An 18446-nucleotide genomic window follows, 5' to 3' on the forward strand; every position below is an offset into this window, starting at 1 on the left:
AGTAGCGGCCTGGTCCCACCCATCCCGCGGTGCCCTGGGCCCCAGGCCTCTGGGACGGCTCCAAGGTGTCGGTGCACCAGGCCCAGGCCTTGGCCACCTGCTGACCGTGTTGCTTCCAGCCAGGGTCACTTTCCAACCCCGTGGACTTGTCAGCAGGGCTGGAAATGGTGACTTGAATGAAAAATATAAGCTGCAGGAGAATTTTTCAGGGCTGTAGAGAGAAGAGCTACTCTTGCGGCCTTTACAAGGGTCTCTATTCTCCAAAACAGATGCGGCCTCAAGGGTGCTCAAAACTCACTCCTGCCCTCAAGCTCCATCGATTCTCACTGGGGGAAAAAGGTGGTAGAAGATGAACAGGAAAATGGAGAGGTGCCAGCTGAACCGGCCTCAGGAAACTGCAGGGAGTGGGGCCTCACTGATGGCCCCCTGCACGGCTTTGCCTCCCCTCTGGTCAGGGAGACGGGGGTCCCAGAGGATAGCAGCCGTGAGGGGGAGGGGCAGGCAGAGAACCTTCCCTGAAGCTCTTTCCTACTCTCTCAGGGCAGTGCCCCATCATAACCACTATTTACTTCAGAATTCTAAATGTCACCTAGAAATTTTATTGACATTTTTGGTAAGATACAAGCCAGTCTTCCTGGTGGTGGTAGGACATTGTCTCCATCCCAGCAGGAGAGGGCTTAGAATGAAGTAGAAGGCTGGGAGCCAAGACTGGCAAGTCACCCCACGCCAGGGACTGCCAGGAGTCCCGCCCAGGTGCTGCCCCCGCCTGGGCCTCCGGGTTGGGATGTACACTCCAGCTGCCTTACCTCTCTGGACTTGGCGTTTCCTCAGAGAGGCCGGGGTGGCTTTTCCTGGGAAGCCAGGAGCCTGTTTGTCCTGAGCCTCTGGTGCCCACGCAGGCCTGCCCTCGAGGATATCACCGCTGCGCCGGGGCCAGTGTGTGTGTGTGTGTGTGTGTGTGTGTGTGTGTGTGTGTGTGTGTGTGACTTGGTAGCTTGCAGAAACCCTCTTGCTCAAAAGAACCCATCTCTGAGGCAGGTGTGCCTGCCGGAGAGAGCTGGGAATGTGGAATTTCTCAGCGGATTGGCTCTGAGGGCTGGAAGCAACACCATGGTTTTGTAGGCTCCTGTGGAGGCCTCGTTATTGTCATTCTGGCCTGAGCAGCTCAAGCCTCATGTCTCCTTGTGTCTTCCTTCCCTCGTGTACGGATCACTAGAGTAGGTGCTAAAATAGGTCACAGTCCTGCCGTCGCCTCCTGAGCAAGCCATGGCCCCAAGGCAAAATGATGGAATTTCCTTTATGACTGGTGGACCCAGTGCCTCCCTCCATGCCTCCTGTACCCCCTGACCTGCAAACAGCCGCCAGGTACTTGCTGTGGGCCAGTGACGGTACTAAGCAATGTTGAGGCACCATCTCACGTATCGTGTCCGCCATCTTGGGACGAAGCGAAGTTCTCTCATTATCCCCATTTCCCAGGTGAGAAAAGCCAGGCTCGGAAAGCTATGGTAGAGCCAGGATTCAAACTCCCGTCGTTCGGATTTGGGGGTGCAATGCTGCCTTCCTGTGCCTTGCAAATTTAGACTGATTCTAAAGTTCAAGTCCAGCTTGGACTAGTCCCTGGACAACAGACAAAGTTTACAGTGGCCATCTCCTTTTGAGAAAGTAGGATAATGCCATCCCTAGAACATTTCTGTCAACTCATTATCTAAAGGTTAAATTCAGTGTAAAGTGTAGCAGCTACTGACAAAAACACTGAACTTCTGCCTTGTTTTCTCTCTATGCCCCGTTTTCCCACTGCCACTTCCCTGGTTAAGTATTACGTTGAATGGCCCGAAATTGATGTTATTACAGGTAAAACCAGTAAAATATCAGCACTTTCATGTGGTTCAAGCTAGTAGTAGACACTGCAACTTGAAGAGCCTCCACGTGTCTCTACGGCTCCATCTCCCTCCATCCCCGACCAGCAATGCCCCTTGTCCAAACTGTGCCCTCACTTCAGGGTTTAGCTGAAATAATGCCACCTCCACCAAGAAGTCTTTGCTGAATTCCCATCTGGAAATCATCTTTCCTAAACACCCGTGGCACCTTACTTGCATCCCTTGTCACCATTTTCCCGGCATGGTGGTTGTCTACAGGTGTACATGCTTTTTTCTGATGAAGGTACCATGTCTAATTTGTCCCCACCTGACTGGCTCTTTAGCATAATATCCGGCACTTTGTAGGTGCTTTTTCATAGTTTATGGAAGTCAGTTATATGCCTTCCTGCTCCTTGTGGGGACAGTGTCTGTCCCAGGGCTCCACACTACAGCCTGTAGGAGCATCCGAGTTGGGAGCAGTGGGGGAGGCAGTACCTGCCCCTCGAGTCCCCCCACCCCACCCACAACGGAGGAGCGATACACCCCTCCTTTCTCCCAACCTTGCCCAGGGGATAAATGAGAATGCAGACCGTGCAGGTGATACGTTTGGGGACAATTTTGGGGCACACAGTCCAACCCCAAACACCTGTAAAAGTACTTTGAAAAATCATAAAGAGCTGTATAAACATAAGGGCTTACTATTATCTATTCCTTCCTTAACTCATTTATCGACAGCCCGGGAACTGTTAGGCAAGGTGAGTGGTGCTGGGGCACAAACTGAGAATTCTGCATCAGTCAGACAGCGGTGGGGGGAGACAGACAGACAGAAAGAATAACCAGTGCAACCAGGCAAACAGGAGTGTGAAAGAGACTGGGGGTCGAGGAGCCTGTAAAGTGGGGGCTCCTTGGAGAAGGAGGTCCCCACGGGATCTTGCGTAGCAGGAATTTACCACCGGAGAAAGGTTAGGATGGGGAGGCAAGGGCTTTCCAGACTCGAGAGCGGCACCCCAAGGGCTCTGAGTCAGGAACTCAGGTGTCCATGGGGAGTGGGAAGGGCGCAGGTGAGGGCTGGGAAGGTGGGCAGGTCGGGGCAGGGAGGGCCCTGTGAGCCACACCAGGACCTGGGATTGTGCTCTGGAAGGAGGAGGTCGCTGAAGTTGTGAGTAGGTGAGGGACAGGAGCAGGTGTGGGTGTCGGGTAGATGGCTGTGTCTGAAGTGAGCACTGCAGCCTCCAGGGCAGGGGTTGGGAGGGGAGCCAGCTGAGCAGCCAGCTCCATCAATATGGAAGCAAGAAAATGGGAGGCTCAAAGGAAGGTGGCAGAGGAAGGGAGCCTGTGTGGATGGAAGCAGAGAAATTGAAGCAGTGTGAAGGAAGCTGAATGTAGAGGCTTAGTAAGTCACTGGATGAATGGAGTTAGGGAGGGCAGGACGCCTGGATGGTCACTGGCTAAGGGCAGCAGGTGAGGACCTGGTGCCATTTTCAGAAATGGGGACGCAGGAGGAAATCCAGGCAGGGGGAAAGAAGGGGAGTTCTGCTGTGTGTATCCCGAGTTTCTTTCCTTTCAAGCGGGGAAATCGCTTTTCCCTCCTTTTCACCAATTTGTTTCATTGACATTTGTTTTGTTGCCAAAAAAAAAAAAAAAATCAGGACACACAGAAAGGTATCTAAGTGAATAAAGATTCCTCTTAATTCTGCTACTCAGAGATAGTCAACATATGGGTGAATGTTCTTCCAAATCTCTTTCCTGTAATATATAATTTCAAAAAAACATAATTGGGAGTAGAGTATAATACTGTTTTTAAGACTTTAGATGCTTAGCTGTACCCCAGATCAGTCCAGTTGGAATCTCCGAGGGCGGGAGACCAGGCATCGGTGTTGTTTAAAGCTTCCCGGAGAATTCTGGTGCAAAGCCAGTGTTGAGAACCAGCACCCCAGAGGCAAATTAGTACAAGATAGCACAGCAAAAGCCGCCCCCGCCGCCGAGTCCGTGCTGTTCCTGAAGGCTCCAGAAAGAATTTGGAAATCTACATAGCGTCAGTGACCGCAAGGCACTTTAGCCTTCTACCCAAGAGAGTCAGACCAAATCATGATTCAAAGCACCGAGGAAAAGACAGGTTTCTCAGGTACTCTGCTCAAACACCCTGGATGCTTCGCTCTGGCCGCTGGATGATGGGGAGCCACTTTGGCGATGGCATTAACACCTTAACATCTCCAGACCCAGGCTCTATAGCTAGTCATTAGTGCCGAGGATGCTGTTAGCCACAGAGCGAGGGTAATGTCGGGTCCTAGCAAGTAAAGGGATTATAAACTCCGGGAGCAGGCATTCACCATCTTAGAAAAGAAGGTGAAGAGGGAAAAGAGAGCCTCCGATTCACAGGAGAGCGTCGAGTCCAAGAATTGTAAACATGTATAGGCTGCCAAACCTCACTCTAAATATATTTCAATGATCTCATGTTTTCATATGCAGCGCAATAAAAAGAGGCATTTTTATTCATCCTGGATGACAGCGTCTTGAGCTTTTATGAGAGCGTCGTAGAAGTATTAGTTTAAGCAAGCGCTGCAGTCAGTATTTCAACCATTGGAAGTCACCACCACGGGCACAGTAAAGGCACCAAAGTACAGTTACTTATCTTCGTGCAAGGTGGACCCTCAAGTGTATTCCCAGAGAGCGGCGGCGGGGCCCCCACCCCATGGGGAAGCGTCCCCAATCAAAGATCCTCTGAGGAGAGCCAAGAGAGGCTTTGGAGGCCGCAGCGCATATTTGGAGGTGATTAACATTTCGGTTTGGCCTCTTCATCTGCATGGACTTCATCTGTTACTCGTTTTCTCTTTGGCCAAAAAGACCACATCCAATGTCCCGAAGGAGAAGGCTGGAAACTTTTCCGAAAGCCCTTTAGGTGAAGCCCACTGAGAGGGCAAATGGAGCTTTACTTCTTTTATGGCCATATTGCACAAGAGACAGAGACAGAGAGACAGAGAGACACAGAGAGAGAGCGCGTGCGAGCTCATCTCTGTCCCGCCTGACACCTGTGGAGCCTGTGGTTCTCCGCCCTCATGGAGCTGAGTGGTCAGTCTCCAAGCCGGGGACGTTGTCAGTGCCCCCCGGGGTGACAGGACCTGCAGCGCCTCTCGACCCGCCCACCCCTCGAGCGAACCCTCACCCTCCTCTGGAGTCTGCGCTCCGGGCCTTTCTGGGCATAAATCAAGCAGCAGGGTAGAGCTCGGAAACATGACGCATCCCTTGGCTGGCTCCGGCTCGAGAAGACAAGGGGGGAGCAGAGGGGACCTTGGCTGGAAGGGCAGCCAGAATCTAGCGTTCCTGGAGCTGGCCCCAGCTGCTGAGACGGGAGCTGCCAGGGGAGTCCTCCCTCGGGGCAGCCCCTGGGCGCCAACCTCGAGGGGGAGGGAGCTTCGGTGTCTGCGGAGAGCACTGTGCACTTGGGGGCGCTGACCTGGGAGCGTGAGGACGGGGGCTCGGGCGCGCGCGCGGCCCCGGCTGGGATGGCCCCTGCGGCAGCCTCCCGTCTGAAGGCTGTGGTTTGCCTGTGGTGCGGGCATGTGTGCGAGTGCCGGTGAGGCGAGAGAGCCCCTGCTGAGGGTGCCGGGGGGGGGGGGGGGGGGGGGGGGGGGGGGGGGGGGGGGGGGAGGGGCGTCTCCAGCCCTCGGTGTGGGGGTTGGCTCAATGCTGCAAGTGTTGCTGTCTCCCCTTCTCTGGTGCCTGGTTTCATAGGGTTAACCAGCTCCCCATGTCTCTGGTCCCCGCGGGTCATTTTGCGTAGGTCGGGACCCTGCGGCTCTGTCCTCCCTGCCCGCCCTCCCCCCCCCCCCCCCCCCGGCAGGGACCGCCCAGTAGGAAAAGCTGGGGGTCCTGGGTGTCACTCTCCTGCCTTGTCCATCTGCTGGGCCCCGATGCTGGGCACAGGACCCACTGCAAGTAGCCCCTGAGGGACCAGGTTCCTCCATCATGTATGACAGGGTTCAGGCCTCAGAGCCCTTCCATCTAGAGGTTCTTTTTGTTTTGTTTTGTTCTTGAGAGTCCTGGAGAGATGAATCCAACCGCCACTAGACCAGAGAGTCTAGGCACTTGCATTCAGCTGGAGGGCCCACGGAGGATGCTTCCTTTGAGAAGAGCCTGGGGAAGGCTTCGGCCTCAGCTTGCAACAGGCTCTCAGCAAACACGCATTAGAAGGGCTGCCTTCCTAAAACCATTCATCACGTTAAAATAGTCACTCCTCTCTCCAAACCTCCTCAACACTCAAAAGCACTTTTTTGTTGCAGTGTTTTTTTGTTTTTTTTGTTTTTTTTTAAGGGGAGGAGCGCTGTGAGACCCTCACAGCAAGAAGACAGACCATTACCAACATCTCTGCTCCCCTCTGCTCCCCAAAGCCGTCTCCCGACGGCACTGCGAATCCTCTGCTCTGGCTGGCAGAGCAATTTGCTTCCTCCGGGCAATCACCTCCGTCCAGGGCTTTCCTGTCACCAAAGCCACACGAATGCGAATACATTTTTCATTAGGAGAAAATAAAACTCACAAGTGACATCAACTGAAAAATGTTCTTTGAGAGCAAGTTATTTCCATTTAAAGCTAAGCACATGACAGCTGGTGACTTTTAATGGAAAGTAAAATTTGCTGGGCTGACTTACTATCAAACCACTTGAGACTTTGTGTTTTTAATTTTCCTTTTTGGAGAAAGGCAACGCTTTGGAGTCCAGAAAAGCAGATGAGGAATGGAAAGGTCTGGTCTGGTCTCTAATTATGGCCTTAAAAGACCCTGGACAATTTTCAGCAAAATCATGTTCCAAAACCTAGGTACATTAATTTCCTTTACCCTTTACTTGAAGCTCATTTAATAAGCTGGTTAGAAGACAAGCCTCTCTGTTCCGCTGTTCATTGGCTCCATACCAATAGTTGCATGAGCACTGAAAACTCTTCACCGTTTCCCCACTTCATAGAAAATGCCTGGTACGAAGGGACCAGTGGGTATCTGTATGGATTATATGTTTGTGTCCTTCCCAAATTCATATTTTGAAACCCTAACTCCCAATGTGATGGTAGTTGGAGGAACCCCCCCTTTGGGAGGTAACTCGATTTAGATGAGGTCATAAGGGTGGGGCCCCCTTAGTGGGATTAGTGCCTTTAAAAAAATAAGATTTATTTATTTTAAAGGGGGGGAGGGGCAGAGGGAAAGAATCTCAAGCTGACTCCTTGCTAAGCAGGGAGCCTGATGCAGGGCCCAATCTCACAACCCTGAGATCATGACCTGAACCGAAACCCAGAGTCCAACGCTTAACTGACTGAGCCATCCAGGCACCCTTGGGATTAGTGCCTTTTTAAGAAGAGGCAGAGAGACCAGAACTCTTTCTTGTGGGCACATGGCAAGAATACAGTTGCCTGTGAGGCAGGAATAGAGTTCTCACCAGGGACAGAATTTGCTAGCACCGTCATCTTGGACTTCCCAGCCTTTGGAACTGTGAGAAGTAAATGTTTGTTAAGTCACTCAGTCTATGGTACTTTGTTCTAGCAGCCCAAGCAGACTAAGACAGGATTCTGGTAAGGGAGGAGGTGCTCTGTTACCATGAACTCTAGGGGATGAACTATCCAAACACTTGAGCTGCATTAGACATGGAAGAAAAACCCTGTGATACCAGACCTCTGTTTCAGGCCAATATGAATTCAGTTCTTCTTTCCCTCCAGAATCTTTTAGATTTTTTAGCACTTTTAGAATCCATAACACATCGGTTGTCTGTGTGGGCAGTAGAGAGAATCTCCAGAATCTGGAGGCACGATCAGAAGATGTCAGCTGTTGAAGAGAGAAACTAACAGAATCTTCACAATATCATCGGCAGACGAAACCTGCCCTAAAGGAAGTTTTGCACATGCGCTGCTGAGGATTTCACTGTTTGCTACATTAAGATTAGATAACCGAACGTTTATCGGAAGCTTACATTACGTAAAGTAATGACCAAGTAGGTTGTGATAAAGAGAGTTGATTTGAGGAGAATTGAAAGGGTAGGTATGAAACATCCCATATAGAGCCTGGAAAAAGAGAGCTGAAGGGTAAGAATGTAGTTAGTGTTTATCCAGGGGTATCAAGGGAATGGTAGAAAAGGCATTCCAGACTCTACCACAGTCTGCAGTCTGAGCCCCACACCCTTCACCACCTTTTCCCTGATTCCTGCTTCACAAGCAATTATTGTGTAGCTTGCTGCTCTGTTGTTTGGTGCATCATGTTGAGCACTGTTACGTCTTCTTGGAGGCTGACCCTTTATCATTACAGAGTGCCTTTCTTTATCTTTGATAGCTTTCTTTGCTTTGAAGTCTTCTCTGTCTGAAATCAATGTAACTCTTCCTGCTTTCTTCTGATTAATATTAGCATGGTATATTTTTCTCCATTTATTTTTAATCTATATGTGTCATTATATTTAAAGTGGGTTTCTTGTAGGCAATGTATAGTTGGGTTTTTTTTTTTTTTTAATCTACTCTGGTGATCTCTCTTTTAGTGCCTTGATGCATTTAGGCCATTGACATTCAAAGTAATTTTGGATCTAGGTTGGATTAATGTCAGCCATAGTTGTTACTGCTTTCTAGTATGTTGCCCTTGTTTGGTCCTATTTTTGTCTTCCACTTTTTTTTGCATTTGATATAATTCCATTTTCTCTCCTTTCTTAGCCTATCAATAATACTTTTTTTTTCACCTTTTTCCTGGTGGTTGCCCTAGTGTTTGCAAAATACATTTACAATGAATACAAGTTTACTTTCAAATAATACTATACAACTTCACAGGTCGTGAACAAAATGATCCTAATTTATAGGAGCAAAATGATCCAAATTCTTCCCTCCTGTCCTTGTATCACTGCTGTTGCTCATTTCACTTATATATAAGCATACGTAAGTGTATATATACACAGATACATACATAGGCTAATACACTGTTGCTATTATTTTGAACAAACTGTTATTTGCTAGATCAATTAAGAATAAGAAAACGTTTTAATTTTACCTTCACTTACCCTTTCTTCAATGCTGTTCCTTTATGTAGATCTGAGTTTCTGATCTATTTTTCTCCTCTCTACACAATTCCTTTTAACTTTTCTTTCGAGGCAGGTGTATTGGCAACAAATTCAATTTTTGTTTGTTTGAGAACACTTTCTCTCTTGTTCACTTTTGAACAATCATTTCTCAGGATACAGAATTCTAGGTTGGTGGTTTTGATCTTTCAACACTTTTCTCTTCTTGCTTCCATGGTTTCTATGGAGAGGCCAGAAGTGATTCTTACCTTTGCTCCTCTTATAGGTAAGGTGTGTTTTTCCTCTGGTTCCTCTCAGGATTGCTTCTTTTTGATTTTCAGTAATTCGAAAATGATATGTTTAGGCGTAGATTCTTTTTTTTTTAAAGATTTTATTTATTTGAGAGAGAGAGAGAGAATGAGAGATAGAGAGCACGAGAGGGAAGAGGGTGAGGGAGAAGCAGACTCCCTGCCGAGCAGGGAGCCCGATGCGGGACTCAATCCCGGGACTCCAGGATCATGACCTGAGCCAAAGGCAGTTGCCCAACCAACTGAACCACCCAGGCGCCCCTAGGCGTAGATTCTTGTTGTTGTGTTTGTTTTTGTATTTATCTTGCTGCGTGTCCTCCGAGCTTCCTGGATCTGTGGTTTGGTGTCTAGCATTAATTTGGGGAAAATTCTCAGTCATTATTGTTTCAAATATTTCTCCTGGTCCATTTTTTCTTTTTTCTCCTTCTGGTACTCCTGTTACAAGTATGTTACACTCGGGGCGCCTGGGTGGTTAGTCGTTAAGCGTCTGCCTTTGGCTCAGGTTGTGATCCCAGGGTCCTGGGATCGAGCCCCGCATCGGGCTCCCTGCTTGGCAGGAAGCCTGCTTCTCCCTCTCCCACTCGCCCTGCTTGTGTTCCCTCTCTCGCTCTCTCTCTCTCTGTCAAATAAATAAAATCTTAAAAAAAAAACCAAGTATGTTACACTTTTTGCAGTTGTCCCACAAAACTTGGATGTTCTGGTTTTTTTTTTTTTTTTTTTTTTTTTTTTTGGTCTCTGTTGTCTTTGCTCTTCAGTTTTGGAGGTTTTTACTGAGATATCCTCAAGCTCCGAGATTCTCTCCTCAGCTGTGTCCAGGATCCTGCTAAGCCCATCAAAGGCATTCTTCCTGTCTGTTACAGTGTTTTTCATCTCTACCATTTCTTTTTGGTTCTTTCTTTAGGATTTCCATCTCTCTGCTTACACTGCCCATCTGTTCTTACACACTGTCTACTTTATCCGTTGGATCCCTCAGCATATTAATCATAGTTGCTTTAAATTCCAGCATCCCTGCCATATTTGGTTCTAATGCTTGCTCTGTCTCTTCAAACTGTATTCGCTGACTTTTGTGTGTCTTGCAATTTTTTTCTGGAATGCTGAACACAACACACCGGGTAAGAGAAATTTCTCCAAATAGTCCTTTAGTAATGAGGCGGTGAACTGTCAGGGGAGGGGAGGCATTCTACAGTCTTATGATTAGGTCTCAGCCTTTTAGTGAGCCTATGCCTCTGGACCGTGAACTACACAAGTGTTTTGAATTTTTTTTTTCCTTTCCCCTCAGCTGGGGCAAGATAGCGAGAATAGCTGGAGCTGGCTGTTACCCTCCTCCCAAGTCAGTTGGGCTCTAGTAACACCCCAGCAGGCCATGGTCTGGTTAACTAGTTTTCCCTGAGGGCAGGCCTTAAAAAAAAAAAAGAGTGCTCTGTCATATTTCAAAATGGTTCCTTTTCCTCTACCCATGCTGGCAGCATGAGGGGGCATTTTCCTCCAGTATTTACTGTGGGAAACTGATGGAGGCAAATTTCTTTGCAATAGGGTGCCCCTTCCCTCTCCCCTGTGATGAGGTTCCTCCTGGAGTTCCTACCTCTCAGCTGTCCACCCTGAGCCTCCAGCAGATCATCAATTACAGTTCAGGTTTTCCCACCTGGCGCTCTTTCCACTCTTTCGGGGCTGGTTGCCTGCATCTGTCTGGTGAGCCATGACTCCCTGTATCCACCTGTCTCTCCTGTCTTGAGGGCAGTGCTGTTTTCCTAGGTCCTCCTTCTTCTCTTACAGATCCTAAAGGAATCGTTGCTTTTTTAGGTTCTTCAACTTTTTTACTTATCGTTAGGATTGAAGTGATTTCCAAGCCCCTTGCATGCTGAACTAGAAATAAAAAAAACAATTTTAAAAATATTAATTCTGTTTTTCTGGTACACAGCAGACAGGGGTGCTCTGGAGAAGCAATTGGAAAGGTATGTCCTCCATTGTTAGTTGGTTCAACTGGCATTCTGGTTTCTCTATCAGCCCGCTGTGAGTTTGGTTGCCAGGATTTCACCTCTTGGGGACTGGTCAGTCTTGGGGGGACCCATTACATCAGGTTTCTGAAACCTGAAAGTGAAGAGCCAGATCTAGACCCAGCCCTGCCCCAGGACACAGATGCCCTTTGAGGCTTGGCTTGAGCAGGCAGCGGGCCATGTAATATCATAACCTGGCAACTCCACACCGGCAGCTGTCCTGGTTCTCACTTGCTGGTAAGTTACTTTGTACATATTTTGTCTTATGTAACTCCTTCCTCTCCACTTCTTCCTTATAGTGCCACGTTTTCTGTAGCAGGGGCAGGGTCCCTCCTCCTCCATCGTTTATGAAATGTATGGTATCGGGGCACCTGGGTGGCTCAGTCGTTAAGCGTCTGCCTTCAGCTCAGGTCATGATCCCAGAGTCCTGGGATCGAGCCCCGCATCAGGCTCCCTGCTCCGCGGGGAGCCTGCTTCTCCCTCTCCCACCCCCAACCCCGCTTGTGTTCCCTCTCTCGCTGTGTCTCTGTCAAATAAATAAATAAAATCTTAAAAAAAAAAAAAGAAATGTATGGTATCTCCACCATAGGGATACTTGATATATTGACTAACTTTTTCAGCAAAGACATCTGAAAAGGCAAGTGCAAATATATCCTCTTGGAATCCAACTATAAATAGCATAATTAAAACAAGCTAACATTTCTGTTGTTGGATCTTCCGTGTGTTTGAATCAACTCTCACGCCACTCTCCTCTCCAGTGATGAGCAAGAAACTCCTTTTATCGCACCTTTCTTTCCATATTCTGTCCTATGGCTTTTGTTTTTGTTCAACCTGTCATTTACTTGTCATGAACTACGATGCTATCTGGGGCTGATTAGAGCTTGCAGGGTTTACATTCATTCCCAATTATATAGTTATAGGTCATTCTTACAACAAATCACCATTATGAAGCTACAAACCTCTTAAGACTCCTGCAACAAAAAGTTGCTGAACTTGGATCATAGAAATAGCATTACCAGGCTTACAGTGAGGCCTGAGGACAACCTGGGGGAAGGAGCACCTGCAGGAAAGAGGGGCTTGAGCCAGATCTACGAGAGGCAGGAGTTCGGTTGCAACAGTGGCTAGATGTGTGAGGTTGGCAAGACCTTTCAACCAATACTCTATTTTCTCCCTTATAACAATGTGGATCACAACTCCAATCTCACAGGACTGATGTGAGGAGTGCAAAATATAACATCTGTCAAATGCACAGCACAACGTCCGGACAGACAGAGATGGATAAATGTTAGTTTCTCTGCTCTTCCTGTACACAGAGCATCGGAGAATAGGATGAGTCAAGTCTTACGTGAAAGGTCCACCTAGGGGCACCTGGGTGGCTCAGTCGGTTAAGCGGCTGCCTTCGGCTCAGGTCATGATCCCAGGGTCCTGGGATCGAGTCCCGCAACGGGCTCCCTGCTCGGCGGGGAGCCTGCTTCTCCCTCTCCCTCTGCCTGCCTCTCTGCCTACTCGTGCTCTCTGTCAAATAAATAAATAAAATCTTAAAAAAAAAAAAAAAAGGTCCGTCTATTGTTGCCGGGACTTGACCTCTTTGCTTGGGGTCCAAAAGCATCCTGGATTCCCACCCAGCGATCTGTTACAGCTTGGCTCCAGGGCATCAGAGTATAAACACAAAGGGGAAACCAAGTCTGTCTGTACAACAATAGTGTAAAATAAGGAACTATGAAGTCATGCTTTGCTGTCAGAACGGAATGGCTCTGCCTCTCATGTGAGACGGTTGCCTCAGTCCAGCTTATCTTACGGGAAGCCCGAGAAAGGGATCATACTTTAAATCTGCTTGATGGCACCTGCCGCTGCCTGCAAGTGTCTCACATTTCCCAGAGAAAGAGTGACAAGGCCACTTTCCACAGCAGGCTAGTCCTCAAACAGCATGCTCATCACTCGGGAGGCACTCGTTTCTGCTGACCAAGGGAGCAGAGCCGTCCTATCAGCAGCCCCCATGTGCTGACTGTTCACTAGCGCCAGTCCCCGTGCTTTGCATTTTCCATGCATTCTCTCATTCAGCCACACAATAACCTTAGGAACGAGAAACTGTTTCGTGCTGGTTTTAAAGGCTTGGGAGGTTAAGCACGGTCGACAGAAGGAGTCAAGTGAAGTGGGCATTTCAACAGGGAGGCTACTGGGAGCAGAGGTCCCATGTTGGCCCTAGAAAGGGCATCATGTGGTCCTCAAGGTGCAGTGTCGCCTGCGACAGCTCAGGGAGTCATCACCGGCTGTACCGCTTGGCAGATTGCAGGGCTCCTGGGGGCATGGGACAGGGGGGCACGCTTCCTTCAAAATGGTTCGCAGTCTTTTTTTCCCCTGTGCTCCCACTTGGGGACAGACCTTCTTTGTCCCTCTCTCGGAGCGTAACTTCTTCCTGCCTGTTCTCCCAGCATCACTGTCCAACTCCTCATGCCGACAGTTAAAGCTCTAACTTGGCAGTGTGAACTCTTCCCAGCCTCAGCTAGGTACTTCAGTTCTTGCTTTCACTTCTCTGCCCTAAGTCCTGCCCACAGGTAGATCTTGCCCCTTCCTTGCACCCTCCCCTGGCTTCCCCCGTCTCAGGGCAGGGCCCTTCTCTGAATAAGCAGAGCTTCCCTGGTCTCGTATGCACATGTGGCATTTAAGCAATTCAGGATCATTTGTGCTAACTTCTCGATTTTGCATCTGTAGGGAGGTTGCAAAACTCCAGGGACCCACAGTGCAAGGCCTACAGCGAGGCTCAGGACCTGCACAGCTGCTGGGGAAGAAAAAAAGTTACAGCTGCATGTTGACACCACACGGATTTCTTCAGAAATGTTATTAGCAAGGAAAATTAAAACAGGAAGCTGCTAGGTTCTTCTTTCTTTGAGCCCCATCATAAATCACAACATTATCAGCCGAGTGTCTGTGCTGCTAGCATCAGAGTCTGATTCCTGGCTCCACAAATCCCTTAGCCTCTGACATCTGTTGTGATTTGGGCAGAATTAGCCCTGCCTTCCCGGGTTATGAGGAATAAATGAGGTCTTGCGTATAAGATTATACCAGAGACATCAACGATTATAGGATGAATCCCACTGTGCAGTGTTTGTGAACTACATCGGGGACTTAGCCTGGTAACTGCAGGGGTGCGGCGAGGCCACGCGGGGCAGCACCCCAGGAGGCCGGCAGGGAGATAGCTGCTGGGGAGGGGTTGGGCGCGCAGTGCAGGGACTGGGTGACGGCGGTCGCTGCCCCAGACGGGGAAGTGCCCCTTCTTCCCAGTGACCTCCCGTGTCTGACCTCAGCTGCGGGCCTCGTGCAGGTGGTGGCTCACCGGGGAAGGGGTCGTTCCCGGTTCCTTCTTCTCAGCGCTCGGTCCCACACTGACTGCAAGGAAGCCCCGTCACAGGCAGTCTCCCATGCCCTCTGAACCCGGCACACAGCGAGACCTTAGCGCCTACTGCTTTTTGTTGGCCATTCCCAAGTACACCCTTTCCAAGAATAAAAGAAAAACTTCTTCCTAGACCGACTCGCGAACCAACAAACGGATAATTAAGATGTCGCAAGAAAGTCATCGGTAAAGGTTCAAGAAGCTGCTTTTCTTAAAGCTCTTGCGCAGAGGTGCCGCAGGTTACAGTTTTGACAGCAAGTACATAGCTCGGGGCAGATGGAAGAACAACAGGGACAAAAGAGAAGGCGGCGGAAGCAAGCCTTTTGCTTTGTTTAGCCACTGTTTACCGGCTACCATAGTAGCACGCCTCGCCCCGGGGTGGTGTGACAGAGGCCGCCTTAGCCCGTAGGGGGGCAGGGAAATATTTGAGAGTAAAAGCCTAATTATTTTAAGGCACATCAAAACAAAGGCAATGAAGGAAACAATTTGGCTTTAGCAGTTTGTGAGGATTCGGCATCTCGGAAGAAGCTGGTGTTTCGCTGAGGCTGCAGGGGGCTGCCCGGGGACACAAACGCTCCCGTTGGGGCAGGCCGGCCGGGGACCAGGCCAGGGCTCGGGGGGGGGGGGGGGGGGGGTGCTTCCCAGGGCACCCGGCCCCGCTTGGAGTTCATGTCCTCACGGCCTGCGGAGGTTGAACTTCCTCCCCACTTGAATGAAAAACCCCCCAAGGAATAGGTGTTTCTCTCCCCGTTTTGAGATCATGAACACCACATGGTTGCACTTCTAAAAATGTAATAGATGGGGAACACAAGCGGAATCCGGAGACAGGTCTCATTTCTTCCAGCATGCGTAAAGTCTTAGAGGTGGCCTGCCTTTCCCTGCTTTCTTCTCCTTCGTTTTTCCTCCTCTTCCTATCCCTTCTCTTCTCTCCCTTTTCTCCTTGATTGCCTTTTTCTTTCACTTCTTTTTCTCTTAAAAAAAAAAAAACTACTACACAGGAGTCTCAAAGTGAGGCTCTTGTAGGCTTGGATGAATCCAGCAGCACAAGGAAATCATTAAGGACTGAGGTTCTTTCCATCTTCCCTTCTCTTTGAGGACAGCTTTGCTCTCTGGCCAGCTTCCCTCTTGGTCCTAAAGTGGAGGCCTAGTTCCAGGGATCACGTTACAACACCTAGGTCCGTAAAGAAAATGCAGAAAATCGGTCACGGGACTGCAGGAAGCGACGGGGTCTGGAGGGAATGGCCCTGCCGAAGGCATTCAAATACAAAACCATTTTTTTCCCCCTGTTGCTTCAGACTACTTTGTTGTAGTCAGAGGGCAAAAAGGGGATCATGGATGTTCTGCAATAATTCCTTTGAGAGTAAATACACTTGCGAGCGGCTGCACGTCACCGATCCACTCCTACAGAAATCAGCCCCAAGCAGCAGAGGACCTGACCTTCCAGAGATCAGATGAAGGTTGCCTCAGCTTCACCCCACGGCTCCCCAGCGGCTGGGGGCGGGGCTGTGGCTCAGTCACGAGCTCTGCCTCCCGGGCAAAATCCCAAGCTTCCACAGAGTGGGGGCCACTTCTTCTCCCTTGGTTCCCCCATCACAGGCTGTCGGTCATGCTCCGGATGGCGCCCCATCACACTCACAGATGGAGCTGTGAACTCATAGTTTAGGATGGACACTCCAAGACTCCTTTCTAACCCAATTTCTAAGTCCCAGTGGTTCCCAAAGTGTGGACTGTGCGACCCGGCGTCAGCACCACCTGGGCCCTTGTTAGAAATGTGCATTGTTAGGCCTTACCCTACACCTGCTGATGCAGAAACTTGGGGGGCGGGCCCCAGAAATCTGTCTTAACAAGGCCTCCGGGGGATTCTGGTGCCCTCTAAAGCTTGAAAGCTACTGTTCTAAATAAAGTCTCTGGATACCAACAACCACAATATTGGTTTTCAAGCCTGGCTAACCCATTCGTGTCATCTGGGGAGCTTTAAAAAAATTATTAATGCATGGATCCTACCCTGCCTCCCCTCCCCGCCCCGCCCCCCCAATTCTTATATACTACTTGGTCTGGTGTGCAGCCTGGGCTTTGGGATTTTTTTTTAAATGTTTTATTTATTCATTCATGAGAGAGAGAGAGAGAGAGAGAGAGAGGCAGAGGTAGAGGGAGAAGCAGGCTCCCCGCCTAGCAGGGAGCCCGATGTGGGACTCGATCCCAGGACCCCAGGATCATGACCCGAGCCGAAGGCAGACGCTCAACCATCTGAGCCACCCAGGCGCCCCTTAGGGATTTTTGTTAAAAGTTCCCTGGATGGTTCTAAACTGTAGCCGAGAACTGATCTAAATAAATATGAAGGGAAACAATTACACTATAAATGATTACATAAAAATCCAAAAGTGAGATACTTACACTGAAATAAAATGAAAAAAAACAAAAAACAAAAAACAAAACCCCAAACCTAACAGACAGGTTAAACTGTAAAGAAGTATAAGGGAGGAGAGATGATTTGGGTTAGACACTGTTGGGAGATATTCCACTCTAGGATTTGAGAGAGAGACACAGAGCATGAGCGCACCTGCAAGCAGAGGGGGTAGGTAGAGGGAGAGAATCCCAAGCAGGCTTCACACCCGGCCTAGAGCCCGACGTGGGGCTGGATCTCACAACCCTGAGATCATGACTTGAGCCAGAACCAAGAGTCAGACGATTAACTGACGGAGCCACCCAGGTTCCCCATCCACTCCTAGGATTTAAATGAGGCTGGAAAGCTCAGTATCTCCTTTGGCAACAAGTATGTATCAATGGTTTCTAAATACTGTGGGTTAGTGTTACTTGAAAACTCCCTTTCATGGCTTCAAAACACACAGCTCACTGTTATGAAACACTCAACATTTGAAATGTTCCCTAAACTGTCCTTTTCCCTTTTCCGTGAGTTCCGATAGAGCAGATAAAATAAGCTTAAACTGGAACAGAGAGCCTCGAGTCCCTACGAAAGTCCCTTGAATGCAGAAGGCCCTTCTGCCCCCAGTCAGCTCAGAGAACAAAGGGCATCATGGACTATTTTAACCAAAACAGAAAATAAGCCTCTTCTTAAAGAAGGAAAACCATGAAACTAGAAACGAGTATTCCTGTAAGAGGGGCATCAGTTTTGATTTAGTAAAACTAAGGAATCACTACAATTTCTGTAACTCAAGTGCAGTCAATCACCTTGATTTGCAAAGAGCCCTAGAACTTCATTAGCTGTATTATAGCAAGTTAGGCTAGAATCAAAGGTCTCCATGCAAATTGCACCAGGCCACACCCTGGACTGTTTCTTAGGTCATCTATCCCCAACATCCAGTGAGATATGACCACACTCAAAATACAGTCACTTAAAATAGAAATTTTAACCCTGTATTTGTGTGGTTAAGATGTTAATGATTTAGGTTATATGAGATCATGAAACATGGCTGCTCTAGGACTTACTGTTTGGCGGAGGTTCATTCAAGGATTCACAGTGAATCTCCAGGTTTTTCTGCCACAACTAAAGGCACAAGGTTCTGTTTTTATATCACACTCTCAGAAGAGTTTCTGGCAATAAATACAGCAGCTTGCTTGTCTTTCTTCTACAACAGCTTAAAATATAGATGCTAATAGTTTCTGAACCTAAACTGGACAAAAACCCTGACAATTAGGCAGTAACACAGCAGATTCAGCAACTGGGCCGTGGGCAAATGAACCCACATCAAGTTCAAGTTTTAGTGTGTACCAGGCACCTGACTCAGATTCTGACTTAACCAATCTGGGGTGGTATTCAGAAGTCATGGTTTTAATTTAAATTTTGTCACTGTTTTAAATAAGCGCTGAGGTGGGTGAAATACTGGTCTTAGTAATCAACAATAATAAACGGGTTCTTTTACGGGTGG

The sequence above is a fragment of the Zalophus californianus genome, chromosome 10, assembly GCF_009762305.2.
Source record: "Zalophus californianus isolate mZalCal1 chromosome 10, mZalCal1.pri.v2, whole genome shotgun sequence".
NCBI lineage: Eukaryota > Metazoa > Chordata > Mammalia > Carnivora > Otariidae > Zalophus > Zalophus californianus.